Consider the following 15,572-nt stretch of genomic DNA (forward strand, 5'->3'; position numbering starts at 1 on the left):
ATTCGTAGGTAAATAATGAGCAATACCAGCAATGAGATCATGTAATTTTATCATTGGCTTTATTCTTGGACGCTGTCGAAGAAGTAAAAAAGATTCAGGCAGGACAACTTCCTCCAAAATTCGCCGGAGTATACAACAAAGTCTTTCGGGATTATCTGAGGCTGAACTGAATCAACTGTCAAAGGATAGATAATGCACACAACGCCTTTCATTTGTTTGTTTGTTTCTTGTTTATTCTTTCTGTCATGTATCGTTGTATATGGATTTAAATTTTTTGTGATTTTCTTTTATTTTCGATTGCGCGTTCATTGTTCAAAATGTCAAAATGTATGAGAAAATTAATTTTCTTCATAATTTTTTTCCCGTAAATTTTTCCGATGTTTTAATAGTTATTCTGCTATTCGGGGCTGAGACAAATCCAACAATACAAAGATCGTAAAAATCGGTCCAGCCGTTCTCGAGTTATAAATGGTGTAACTAACCCGACTTTCTTTTATATATATAGATTTTTGCCATTAAATGTTACTGTTGTAGGCATAGTAAGTTTACATAATAAGAGCCTCTACGATGGATGAGTTGTAATGCCATGAATCCTGGGTGTAATAAATTAACAAGTTATTTTTTAATATGTGTTTGGACACGTTACTATATAAGTTAATGAAAATAATACATAATAAGTATCTTGAGTATCTTTATGTCAGTTTTTTGACGTACTTATTGGTACTGAAAAATAACTGTATGTAACCATTTCGCCAAAAGAGAATGGAAGCTATATTAACAGATGTCTTTACGTGTAATGGTTGCTGAAAAACTGCCCAGCACATTAGGTCCTTGCAATGGATTGAACACATTTAAAAATAATAACATGTGCTTTTGGACAGCCATGTGATCGAACCCGTTACATAGCTACTATTGGGCATGAGACATACGCTCTACCAATTAACCCACCGTAGATAGTAACATTATAACTACTAATAAAATGTTAGTTTTAACTACATGAATAATGACGAACAAACATTACATAAGTGCACTTAACTTATTTAAAAATTCTTATAATTACGACTCGCCTGCAAAATTTCATATTATATAATCTGTAGTTACTGTAGTAAGTACCTACCTCAAAACTAGTGTATCCGAATTTTCCTAAAAATAGAATTAATACTAGGATTATTATAGCTTTCAAGGTTTATTCATCTGTTAAATATGCACAGAAACCCAAAACTATTAAAACCATAAAGCCGTAAGTACATTAACGTTAAAAGATTATTATGGAAAATATTAAATTGCGTTTTTTTTTAAAGTATTATTTTGAATTTACAGCATTTGTATAGAATGGGTCTATACAAATATTTAGATGAATATCAATAAAAACAGATAAAAAATAATACCAACCAACATCGATAACTACTTTATAACTTACATAATAATTATTATTAATACTCTAATATTACATTTAAAATAATATCTGTTCAAAAAATACAATTTTGAAAAACCTCAGAAACAAAAAAAGAGTGGGGCTCGAACTCAAGTGTTTCACTTTCCAGGTGGGTGCTTTCGCATCTAAACTATCGTACCGTCTATAATTCATGCGAATTATTTATTCGCTTTTTTTCGACTTATACAAGGTATAAATGAGAAATGACCTGTGTGTCCCTGATAACTATCTTAGAAATAGAGACCATCAGTTGTTTATTCTCTCAAGGTGCAGAACCAACCTGCCACTGGTAATGCCAATTGGGAGAGTGATAACTATGTTCAACGAAATTGCTTCGGGTGTTGATATATTCCACCTACGTGAGAATGAATTTAGGTGGATGTTGTTTTATAAATTCTTAAAATAGGGTCTGCTTAACTCATCCGGTGTACTTCCTTGTACCTATCTAATTCATCTACTGATATATCTCTTTTTTTATGTAATACTGTTATATTTATATATCTTTGTTTCTAAATGTCATGTTGTGAACGTCTTAAACTTATAATTTGTAATGTCCACAATATGTTAAAAAAAAAATGAATTGAATTGAACATTCGTAAACCATAATATGTAGGTATATATATATTCAGTATTGAATAAAAAAATCCTTTAGTTTATTTATAACATAAACCCGAAATTCTTAGAACCATAAGATGTAAGTAGTAAGTACATACCATAAAGTTTATCAATAATCTTAAAATTTTGTTTTTATACTTGAGATACGCCGTAATGTATGGCGTATATATGGAATATATTTAATTAATCCCGTAGCGTGGCTAATGGCTTAAGTATCCAGATTATTGAGCATATAACGTCACTGCCAGCCCTAATCTTGAGGATGGTCTGCATCACGATGCACTTGACGGTTTTCCGGCATCATGTTCCCGGAGTGCATGTCTGCGAGGCTAGTTTAACATTTCCGACAGCCGAGAGTTGTTGCAGCCTACTACATACAGGGTGCGACCATGCGAGATCTTAACAGTGGCCTACATACAGACTTATTAGTAGGGTATTAGGAAATGCTGGCATTTAAATTACAAGAATTTGTTATTTCGAAAGAAGGATCAACCAAATCTGATATTAATATTAAACTACAAAACCATTTTTCAAATCTGAATGCTAAGACAAAAGGGCTTAAGTAACATTTTGGGAAAACATAGTTATTTATAAGCTTAATAGCTCTAGTCCCAAGATCGTGGCAGCAAGAAATATTCGTTGATAAAAAATATATGATGAAACGAATTTAGTTCTTATTTTTAAATCGCAAATGATGCGAAATTAAATTTACGTCTTTTTGGCTTAGCAAACTTGCACATAATCTTACTGTTTTATTTAATGACAATAATAACACATATCATAACGTTATATCGTTTTTAACGTTCCTTCAGTGAAAAAATAAGTTTTTTATTTGCTATCGATTATGACAAATACGTCGTTTTGTTTTGTGTCTAGTGGACTTTGCTATATTTTGATACATTGGTTAAGGCTTTGCCTCTCAAAATTCTAATCTACCATTTATAAAAATATTGTATAATATACCTAAATATTTTAGATTTGAAAAACTAATAGAACGCACCTTACGTTAAATTAAAATATTGTCAATCAGATTATTACTAAGTATATTTTTAACAATAGGATTAAACTTGTAAAATAAGAAGTTCATTTATATAGAGGTCTAGTAAGTACATATAATAATATTATATTGTACCTACTTAATGAATAACATGTGAATTATATAATAAAAAGCAGTAAAATATCATTAGGTATATTTTACTAATTTGAACGATTGTAAGATGTTTACGACTTGCGTACAAATAATCTAATTCATAAGGCAACCAAGCTGAGATAAAAAGATTTAAATTCAACAAAATATATAGCATTTAGCATAAAAGAGTTTTACGACAACAACGTAAAATGTCCCTCACAAATAATTGATTGGCCAGATAACTGACTGCTGACGATTTTTTAAATTTAATTCGAGGATTTTTTATATTAAGGTGAAGCCTTTACTGAGCCTTTAAAAAAGAGACACCTAGCGGAAAAATACGAAGCTTGCAATTTGAGATTTTTTTGATAATTTACAAAAAGGATTTCAAGTCATACAAATTTATATTTTTTATAAAAATCGATGTTTTTTTAAAGTAGATATAAAAAATATTAAAACTTTGAATTAGTCAAAAATCTCTTAAGTGATGCTTAGAAAACTTAATAAACTAAATTTAAATAATAAATATGGCCATAAAATATATGTAACAATAGGGTGCGGTCCGATTCAAAAAATTCACACTTTATTACATTTTTTACAATTGTAAGTTTATCTTTGACTTAAAAAAAAAATATTTATATTTTTAATGTTTTCAGATACATATTTATTAATTAATATAGATGAAATTGTAAATTATCAAAAAAAATCTCAAATTGCAACCTTCGTATTTTTCCGCTAGGTGCCTCTTTAAAAACGGCTCAGTAAAGGCTTCACCTTAAGGTGAGCCAGAGAGTTGTAATGATTTACGACCATTTTAACTAGATGCTAAATCAATGCAATTTCAGTAGGTAACCATGAAGCGGTGAACATCAGTGACGATCTGGTGGTGGCTAGTACAGCATGGAGTAATCGACCCTTAAAAAGATGCAGGACTAGCTGCTGTTACAGATCGGTACGTGAAAATGGTACCTACGTAACTCTCTTCTACCACAGCTATGTCCGTTTCAAATTGATATGGGTATGTTAATATACCGAACCGAAAAAAAAATCGTTTTTTCGGTTAGGTACATGTTCAAACACGCGCGTTACCATGATCTTACTCCCTACTTCATTTATCGTTTGTCAATTTATGGCTACGGCCGTATGTTGTAGCTTAACCACTGGGAAATGCCAAAAGAAATGGCGTATTTAAAAAAAAACACTACCTTATTCTTAAGTCAATAATTATTATAAAGCAATCATTATTCGTAGAATGTTTATCACACTTGAATGGTCAAAAATATAGTTTATAATTAGTATCTTTAGAATTATCTTCAAATTTGTTAATCTTGCCCATTTTTTAAATAATAAAATGCCTAATTCTTGTCAAATTTGGGATCACAGAGATTATCAATATAATTTTTTATCGTAAATATTTCACTATAATAATGTCGACATAAATTATTCTAATGGCTTTATAAATGCGTTTAAAAATTAATAAATGTAAAAAATCTTAACACCACTGAAATGTACTGAAATATGACTATATTCTAAAACATTAGATCGAGAGCATTAAAAGAATACTTATTTTATGTAATAAAAATACTATATGAAGTCATCAAATGTTTAAAATAAATATAAAGGATAATAAAGCTTCAAAATTATATAAATAGATTATTTACAACGTTTAAGGAATGCTCAGGCTAATGCTTTGAAAATACCATAAAATCTAAATTTTGTACCTTCGTTGGGCAAGTGGGCTCTTAAGAAATATAATTTTCCAAAAAGGAGCAATCAAATTTCTGTCTAATTATGTTTATGAAATTATCAGATCTCAATGGCTTACCCATATTATGTATTATAAATAAACAGTGGCGATTTTTTTAAAGTATTTATTTTATCTCTACTATTTGCTGGATACCTGCATCATTAACTCAAAAAATCAGTACTTTCTAAATATAATAAAGCATAAAAAATGTCCATTGCGCACGTCACTAATAAATGAGATACATACTCTCATGCACGGTTCGATGCATCTACATGCACTTGATCCCGGTACAACCGCCTGCAGTCGACTGCAGTGTGATTTATTATGGCAGATTTATGACGTTCTCCGCTTACACTTTTACCGAGTGGTTTGATTCTCGGATATTTTAGCGATTTTTTTATTTCCTCTTCCGAATAGCGGGTCTAGAATTTTTCAGTATCATTTTTTATATTGCATTTTATTGGATAATAGTTTTCCTCGGAAGTAGTAAATCATTTATAAACGTGTGCAAATAAATATCCACCATTTGCACTTTGCTTCCACTACCCAATTACATGTAAATTGTTCATACCTATTACATTTCACCATACCAATATTCAACGTGAGGTTGTCAATTATCAATAAAAAGGATTTCAAGTTATACACATTTATATTTTTATAAAAATCGATGTTTTTTAAAATAAATATAAACAATATTAAAACGATGAATAAGTCAAAAATCTAAACAGCCAAAAATTGAAAACTTAATAAACTAAATTTTAATAATAAATATGACCATAATATATAATGTCATAATTAGATGTGATCCTGCAACGAATTCACATTTTATTACATTTATTTACAATTGTAAGTCTATCTTTGAATTTAAAAAAAAAATCTTTTTAATGTTTTCAGATACATATTTATTAATTAATATAGTTGAAATTGTAAATTATGAAAAAATCTCAAATTGCATGCTTCGTATTTTCCGCTAGGTTCTCTGCTGGCATGGCTCTCCCCCTTAATTTCAAACTCGGGATATTCTCGTAATTGGAAACAAATGGAGTAAGCAACTGACCAACAGCAATATGTAAATTTAATAAACTTACTATGGATTTGAAAAACAAAAATAAATCTGGAAAACGTTGTGGTTACATAATAATTATTGTGTTGGTTGATTTGGTTGATTTTTGGGCCTGCCTGCTTTATTTAAGGTAACGATATTTTATTCTCACTTCCATATGCAAGCATCGCAAAATTAAGCTATTAATATGTCAATAAAAACAAATAATAATATTCGGGTTATAAAAACGGTAGTTAACACAAAAGGGTAAAGGCCCGCCGAATGGCCCTTGCAACTTTATGTTTATAAGTGTTTGATATTTTAAGAACAAGATGTTTATGGCTATGAAGAATGGGGTATTTTATTGGTCGTAAACGCCACATGTGAGTGCTTATTCGTTAAAGTGTTAGGGAAATGGCCCCATTTTTAGCTCCCCTCCCATGTGTAAAGTGCGTAAAGTCGCGAGCAATTTGATAATTACGTGTTCAAACAGTTTTCTTGAAATTTAAACACAAGGTGACGCCAACAAATTATTATCTTGTCACATTTTTAGTAACTGTATGAAGCTGTTTGTGTCATGTTTGCTTTAGTTTAATTTATATTGATTAACATAATGAAACTGTAACAGCAGCCGGACTCATCAACATTGTTGAGAGGAAATTTCAGTCAGCTGTTAGGAAATATTATTAGGTATAAGATGTGAACCAATATAATTATTTAATATGTTACAATATACGACAATAACTGACCAGATTCCCACAGTAATCTGTTATATTGGTAATATTGAAATGGATGTTTTTCAATCAATAAATAAGGTACTTATACCTTTTAGAATAAGTACCTATTATAGTTATAATTTATTGGGTGAGATTTGTAAGAGTTGGCATGTTCCCACAAGTTTTATTGTAAGAAGTATGTAATAATAAATTGTGATGTTATATCCTGAAGTCAATATTTAGGATTATTTGTGTAAAATGATCAGTAGAACTCAGTGTAGTATTGAACGTGTGAATATATCGCAGGTACAATAAAATATGTCTATTGTGAAACTTAACATATAAGATGTTGCGTTATGCCATTAAAATGGACTTTTGTTACAGATCTCATACCAAACTTACGTAATATGTTAAATATCTGTTAATACAATTGTCAAATAAATAAATCAAATAAAGTATTTTATCAAATAATATAAATAAAAGTAATCAAATAAATCATTACCTACTTATTTTGAACTAATTATAGCAGCCTGGTCAACTGTGCTATAACACAGCATTGCCAACTTGGCGTTTTTAGATATCGTAAATTGCTTAAAACTTCTAATAAAAAAGCTAAAATACTGCACTAGGTTTACTTGAAAATTAACACGATTGCCGTATACTTTACCTACCAATAAAATAAATGTTACATAGATACAATATTTTAGTAATAACCAAATTGTATAGATTCAATAAATTTAGCTGTATGATTTACTTATCAGTAGTAAAACAATATTGCTTTCTTCAATCTTTGTTCTCATAAAAACATATGTTAAAAAGAATGAATTATTTCTTCAAAATCTGTGCGATTTTTTGCCATCTAGTTTATTTTTTACTCCATTTGACATATTTTTGTGAATGACAGTTGGTGACATGTTTTGCGGTGGATAAACGGATTAATGGAACGAAAAAAGTAAGCCTATACAAAATCTAAAATAATCTTTTGGTATATAAATCTATATGTAACTTTACATTGAATATGTAGCTCTAAATGTGTATTTTATTTTAGAAATTTTATTTTACTGTACTATTTTTTATCTCTTGTGAGGGTAATTTTTTCTTTATATTAGACAAACATATTGTATTTTTATTTGATTAGAACCAACTTTTATTTTCAAGTTAACTCTTATGTTGTGAACGTCCTGAATTCCGATTTGTAACTGGTATGTCCACAACGTTTTGTTTTTTTTTTCTTTAAATAAATATACTTAGCATAGTAAAATGATGTACATAAGTTAGTGATCTCTATAACATATTATTCTGAAGTGTTAATATATGGAAGATGGTAAATATATATAGATTTGGTGCTTAAGTTGAACTATTGTTGAGTAATAAGAAATTGAATAGCAAAATATAATGCTTCGAGTACACTAAAATACATAATTTTATATTGGCATTTCAATAATATTGACGTACGGCTAACTTATTATTTTAATGGTGAAGGAAGCTAAATTAAACAGTTAATTTTAGCGATGAACACAAGGTAAAAAAATATTGAAAAAAAATGGTAACTGACCAAAGAGTAAAATAGAAAATGCTTTTGTGTTGTATATCCGGCATTAATATGACATGTGTTATAATTAATAATATTAATATATATTCACTTACCTTTTACTCAATCATCGTGTCAAATGGTACTGGTATCTGAAAAAAAGAAGTTGATTAATAAATTAAAATTAATTATTATAAGAACTAAACAAAACTTGCCCTGTTAATATTTTATCAATAATGAATATGAATATAACATAGATAAGGTATCAATAAACAATCAACTTTTTGTAGAAAGAATCGTCGCATCAGTACACGTTTAAACATAAATAATATAATGTTACTGAAGGTACATAAGAAAACGCCATATATTTACAAAGTTATCTTTTATTTGTTACTTAAACGTCATTTTATTATAACATAAAAGTTATATTATAAAGCCGGACTTAAACCCAATGCTTGGTTAGGATTAATGAGAAAAAAATTACACTTAGCTTTTATATAAATATATATTTACATTTTCCAATTTAATATTGCGTTATATTCTTTTATATATATATATCTGTATTTTTATTCAATAATATTACATTATTTTATTATTAACTTGGTATAGTATTTCTCCAGTCCTCCTTGGATAAGAAACCAATTTATTGTAGTTATGACCCCGAGGCATGCCGCAAAGTTAATCTATAATAGAAGGTTTGTATCAAAAAGGCAGTGTTTACTTTTAATATAGAATATTTCACTCATAACGGGCTTGCTTTTTTAAATTACGATGTTATTTACCAGAAGCCTAATTCAATTTCCTTTCCCACACTGCACTTAATTAAATTTTCTAAATATGGTAGTGGTGAAGTATGTAAGAGTTCATTTATATGTAATCCTTTACTTAGTAGGTACTAGTAGGTACTAGTAGGTAATAAGGATTTTACTTTATTTTTTTTGTATTAACAAGTACTATATTATAATAAGAATTAACTGCATTCGTCGCAGTGTGTATTTGCGATTGGTGAATGCAAATAGTAAAATACTTAAATGAATTAGAATCGTTGTGGTGAATTATACTAATAAATATACTATAAAATGTAACTTTAAAATAATATTGTAAAAAATCTGTTTCTCTAAACTGTTTTTACTCCTCTCGGTGATATGTGTTATCACGTTATTCTAAAAACCTTAACTATTCCTCTTCTATTCAGCTTCTAGGTCTAGTTTTAGGATGTTTTCTACCTCTTACATATTGTTATATTAGGATTTGTAGCAAGTTAATGATATGATAAAATAATAATGAGTTAAAATTGTAATGAACAATAGTTAAAATGAAATGCCAGCTAGTTTGTCGATAGAACATGAAATTATAGTACTTTTTAATCTCAATACGTATAGACTCGGCTTTCGGTTAACTTGAACTTTCTGCAAGGAATGCCCCATCTCATAATTAACTTTAATAAAATGCCATTGTAACCTTGATTATAATATGAAAATATAATATTTGGGCGCCTTTATAAAGCGTATTTTACAAATAGAAATGAACAATGAAATAAAAACATTGCGTAGATTTGTCAAAAAAGTTATTTAATTATACAACACAACTACGTACAACATTTAAATTTTGAAATGATACAGAAAAAATAAAAAAAATAATACAACGTTGAGATAATATATTCGATTGGTACGGTGAAATACAGTCTAATTGATTTTAAATTGTACTTAGCTTTATTTTAAGTTGAATCCTGCATATTCAGCTTGGCTGGATCTGTTGTTTGTAAACTTGTCCCCATCCGAAAAGGGAAACATCAAAATGGCGTAGAACTGTTATTTAAAGTTAAACCGGGAGACATCCATCCTGTATTGATTCTAATATTGGAGTGTCCTGCTTCTTGGGCGGAAACAGTGGTTTGATCCTGACCCCTTCTACATAACAGATTATTGCATCATCTACCAGAAGCGGAGAAGATTTATTATTGGTTGATTTTTATAACGGTTATTGTTTTAAGCAGGGTTTACACTCATTTTCAACAAGGATGTGTCGAATTTATTATTATTTGTTAATTAATTAACGGTATTTATTTAAAGTTGCGTTAAAAGATGTAGACATGTCACATGAAATGTAACATGGCAGTATCATTACATGACTAAATTTGTCAGTTTATTGTCTTTATTTATTATGTCTCATCCATTTCCATTTGAGATTTTAGTGAACTCGAGAACATCGCACGTTCCCACATTTAATCATTCAGTTTTGTCTCATTTTGACTTATGCCAAGTATGCACGTTTTCATACTACGATTTGCTACTTCAAGTTTTTTTATTTACCTTTTACTGCACATATATTATATGATTACAGGAAATTTATTACATGAGTTGAACACATTCCTTTTAGGTAAAATAAGTGTTAAATTTTGAATGTTGACTAAAAGCGCTCCAGCCCGGCTTTGTTCTACAAACGATTTCATCAATTATGCATCCAACTACAGAATTTTGTTGTCCAAGTATATGTAGTTATTCACGTGTTCTAGTGAGTATTATTGACATTTGAAATAATATTCTGGAATAATATTAATTATTATCTATATATTTGCATTTATTCAAACGTAAATCCCGCCACTTGTGAAATATAATATACCCTTTTCAACGAACATATTATTTAAAATAAAAAAATAAAAAGTTCGTTCCGTAAAAAGGCTTCAACAAAAAAAACACATTTAAAAATGTAGATCTCAAATGAAAAAGATAGAAAGCACTTATTATAAAATAATGTATTGGATTTGAATATAGAACATAGTATATAAACTCGTAGGTATCTGAGTCTACGATTCCGGTTTCCAGGTTAAGGTTTGGTCAAAAAACGACATTGAAAATGTAGGAATCTAGTAATTTTTATCACTTAAAGAATAATAATATTGTTATTTATATAAATCAATTCATCATTGTCTTTACTTTCATGGGACGATGGGATAATATGAAAGTTTGTAAATACTGAAAAAAAATGTCAATTAAGCCGTGTCAAACACTGACAAGTTCAAGAACATTTATTATTCAATGTATAATTTCATATAGGTAATGACAAAACTCGTCAAACGTGTACGAAAATAAATGCAAACCAAAGCTAAAATTTAATTTTTATTGTTATATTAAGGATTCGTCAACCATAAAAATGGCATATTATTTAAATTTTAAAATATAGTATATACTATATTGTTAAGAAACAGTCATATTTAAATTTGAAATACCAAAATATCGTTAACCGCATTTAATATTGAATTCTAGAATGGTTGGATTTTTAAATTAAAGGTCTCAATAATTACTAAGAAAATAATTTTAATGTGACATTTTGTTTTTCCATTATTAAATGATATCTATAGTTTTAATAACAACAGAATTTACGTGAGGCTTAATTACGAGTATTTATGTATGATTTTGTCATCCGTACAATATATAAAATTTATTTATAAGATAAAAATATTTAACGTAGGTAAGTAGGTACACAAATAAATATATTTTTAATAAAATCGGAAAAAATATAAAACTGAAAAATTGCTCATTCGGTTCATCAAAATGGGTCAAAAAAAAAGAAAATTTTGACAAATCCATTGAGTTGTCTGCTATTTTAAAAAAATCTCTTTTTTCGTGAAACGGAAAAACAATTCGTACAAACTACAGTGAGAGTAGAAATTCTACTTCATTAATAAAAGAAAATATTTGATAAGTACGAGTAGGGACGTTAAAAATGTATTGACACCTTTTCACCGTTACTTTTTTTCGATAGTGATAATGATTTTGCGTTTTTTTTTTCATAAACAAATCTCTCGTGCACAAGCGTCATATTTTAATACCGAAACTTTGGTATATATATTTTTTCTTTCAATATGGCATCCCTAGATTCGAGTGATACCATCAAAAATATATTATTTAATTAATAACTATACGGTTAAGTCAATTTATTGGGATATATGAATTATTTCAATTACGTAATATACGATGTGTGTTGTGTATAACTGGAAAACTACGACTGTAATTGGTTTACGAAGAATTGATCAACATCGTTATTATTTTAAGAAAAACGTTTTTTTTTAAATTATTTTTTTGATTACTTTATGATTGCTACACTATTCATGTAACTCTTAATTAGATCTTAATAGATATACGCTCGAAACATTTCAATCTGTACTAACGTGATTTGTGTTGAAATAAATCGGTCAATATACAAATGATATTTTGTTTTGCAATGTCATAGTGATACAAATTTTTCTTCGATGTTGCAGTAAGATTTGTTTTTTAGGATAAGCATCCAAATTAGGAAACAAAAACGGCAATAAGTATAAATTCTTTTTCTTTTATATGCGTAATTTCTAAAAACATAATAAAAATATTAGGTATTATTATTTATACAAATATTTTTTATTATTTTTTCAGAAATTTTACTATATTAAAGCAATGACATATTAAATTTTATTGACTTTCCAACATTTTACGAAAATATAACCTGTCCTTTTTATTTGAAGAAATTCAAATCTATCAAAGCGAGCAATATCGTCCAGCTGTTATTTTGTGTATTATTATAATAATATAATAATCCCTACATACTATGTAGTATCTCTTTCTAAAAAATAAAATATTTAAGGGTAGTAATTATTATGTAAGTTAATTAAAATGTATATTATATTTTTAAGTTATCATTTATAATTATGAAAATATCAATAACTTGTTTATATTTCTTTATGTTACTCAGATCAACTTGTCGCCTTTAACCGAAAAAAAATAAAAAAACATTAATCTATTAGAAAAATATATGAATAGTGAACTGCTAGATTTACAGTGGAAATAGGAATATGATCCATGAAGGCGAAGTCTTCACTGAGCCTTTTTTAAAGAGGCACCTAGCGGAAAAATACGAAGCTTGCAATTTGAGATATTTTTTTGATAATTTACAATATAAACTGTATTAATGAATAAATATGTATCTGAAAACATTAAAAATAAAAATATTTTTTATTTTAAGTCAAAGATAAACTTACAATTGTAAAAAATGTAATAAAATGTGAATTTGTTGAATCGGACCGCACCCTATTATTACATATATCTTTTGGTCATATTTATTATTAAAATTTAGTTTATTAAGTTTTCTAAGCATCACCCAAGAGATTTTTGACTAATTCATAGTTTTAATATTTTTTATATCTATTTTAAAAAACATCGATTTTTATAAAAAATATAAATGTGTATAACTTGAAAGCCTCTTTATTTAAATCAAATTTTATTTATGTGTGGTCCTAATATTGAAGCTTCGCCTTAAGTCCAATACTTTTTTCAGCAATTTCCTGATATGTACGTAACGTCTATAAGGCTATTTCAAAATATTGTGTCCTTGTTCAATTATTGCAAAGTGATTTTCCGGCCCATTGTCATTTCATAATTCTTACATCGCATACTCTTGTTTGTCTCCAAATCTATCGGTATCTTTTATTGTCTTTATGCATTACGCTCAACAACAATTGTTACGTTACTCAATTTAAAACATTATCTTGATGGTCACCCAGTAATCATCGGTTGGAAAATCATATGTTGGCCGTATAAAATGGCCCAACACCAAATGTGCTCAACTGGAAACAACTTTGCAATGGTGGAAAATATTTGCATAACAATTATTCCGGATCCATAATTTTATCCCACGCAAAAATACAGCCAGCTGTTCCAGTTGGGCGACACCGGTGCTCTACTATATACTACTCAAATTATTGTTCACTCAACTTTCTAATAATTTTATGTTTATCCATTGCATATTATTACTTATAACATAATATGGATTTATACTACAATACTTTATTACAACTATAATAATATAATATATAGATAACGTAATTGTTGGTAAATAGAATAAGAAAGACAAAATACAGTAGGTACAATGAAAGAAAGAAAAAGTAAAAAAACAGCATTTTTTTATGATAATGATAAAACACAAAATAATTACAATTTTGTACTCAACGTGAAATGTTCATTTACTTAATCCATTCATCAATCTGCAGTACATACTTGAGTTAAGGTTTTAAAATATAGATTATTTATAATTTGACGAAGGTTATAATAAAAACATACCTACTCTAGATTAATTGCCTATATACCAAGTTGATCAAGATACTATTTAAAGATCTTTGTCGCTAATAGCATAATGATGCGAGTTGACGTTTGATAATCAGAGTTGTTATCATAAAAAAAAATATTATTTTATTTGCGGTTTGATAGAGTATAGCAATCTATTAAAAATATACCTAACTAATTTCACGAAAAATCATCTTTAAAAATAAACAAATTTAAAGCTCATTTTATTTAGTTACTCGTTTGATTTGGAATTTACTTTTTGTATAAGTATAGGAGAGTTATACTAACTGTTAGAAGCTTAAAGTTTATATACTGCAATCACGTTAGTTAAGGAAAATTCTGTAGAATTTGTTTTATTTTGCAAATCATTTGCACAAATTAAAGAACATTTCGAGCGCTAGCTTTTAATCACAACAAATATTGAAAGCTTTAAAACTTTTTTGTATCTATTTCTGCTTTATAAAGTTAAATGGATGTTATTTGAATCATATAAAGCTTAATTATAGTTTTAATATATATAATAAATATCTAATAATTGTTTGTTGTTGGTAATAATTGCATTCAGAAAAATACTTTCTTATAGGTACTTATTCAATTATTATTTTTTCTGCATTGCTGAATATAATATAAAAGATTTAAAAATATATTTTTTTATTAATAAAAATACACAAATTTAAGAATTTTTTAAAGATATTTTTTTAAGATATTTTTTTCTAAAAAGTATATTCTGAGATTTTTTACTATAACGTATGTATTTAATAATGTTTTGAGAATATTTATTATTTTGATTAATTACAAAGCTAGCTTTTCCATTGGTGGAATTTGAAATACATCCGATAACGTTGTTAGTAAAATTAATCTGCATAAGTCTTAATATCAAATCGAAGAATAAGCACACTCTTCAAGATAATAAAACATGTCGGTTCGAATCACACTAGATCAAATTTTTTTCTAGAATTGTCTGTTTCTGATGTTTTTGAAAATTATGTATTTTTTGTAATAATTTGTAAGTTATACTATATAATACATTATATGCTTTGAAAACGTGCTTCAAATAGCGTCATAGAACGCTATTATACTCCACGTCTTTGTGACATAGTAATCTATCTTATCTTATCCTGCAACCATGGTAGAAGCTGTAGCCACTGCAGGGCTAAAGAAAAGAAGCGTATGTATATCATATCGCCATACCAAGGAAATGACGTAGCATGGAATAATATGTCAAAGACTGAATAAGATTTTATTGTTTTCTAAAATAATCG

At 27.9% G+C, this 15,572-nt stretch overlaps 1 long non-coding RNA gene across 1 annotated transcript in view; it reads right to left on the reverse strand.

Annotated features, from left to right (window-relative positions):
- Window positions 1–15,572, reverse strand: part of LOC147079087 (uncharacterized) — a 604,843-nt gene that overhangs the window by 332,823 nt on the left and 256,448 nt on the right. The window contains exon 4 of the long non-coding RNA XR_015070876.1: window positions 8,332–8,367. This is a non-coding gene — a long non-coding RNA (uncharacterized LOC147079087). The remainder of the gene's footprint in view (window positions 1–8,331; window positions 8,368–15,572) is intronic.

This window comes from Rhyacophila brunnea, unplaced genomic scaffold (assembly GCF_057557595.1).
Source record: "Rhyacophila brunnea isolate RB1 unplaced genomic scaffold, BYU_Rbru_1.0 scaffold_10, whole genome shotgun sequence".
Lineage (NCBI taxonomy): Eukaryota > Metazoa > Arthropoda > Insecta > Trichoptera > Rhyacophilidae > Rhyacophila > Rhyacophila brunnea.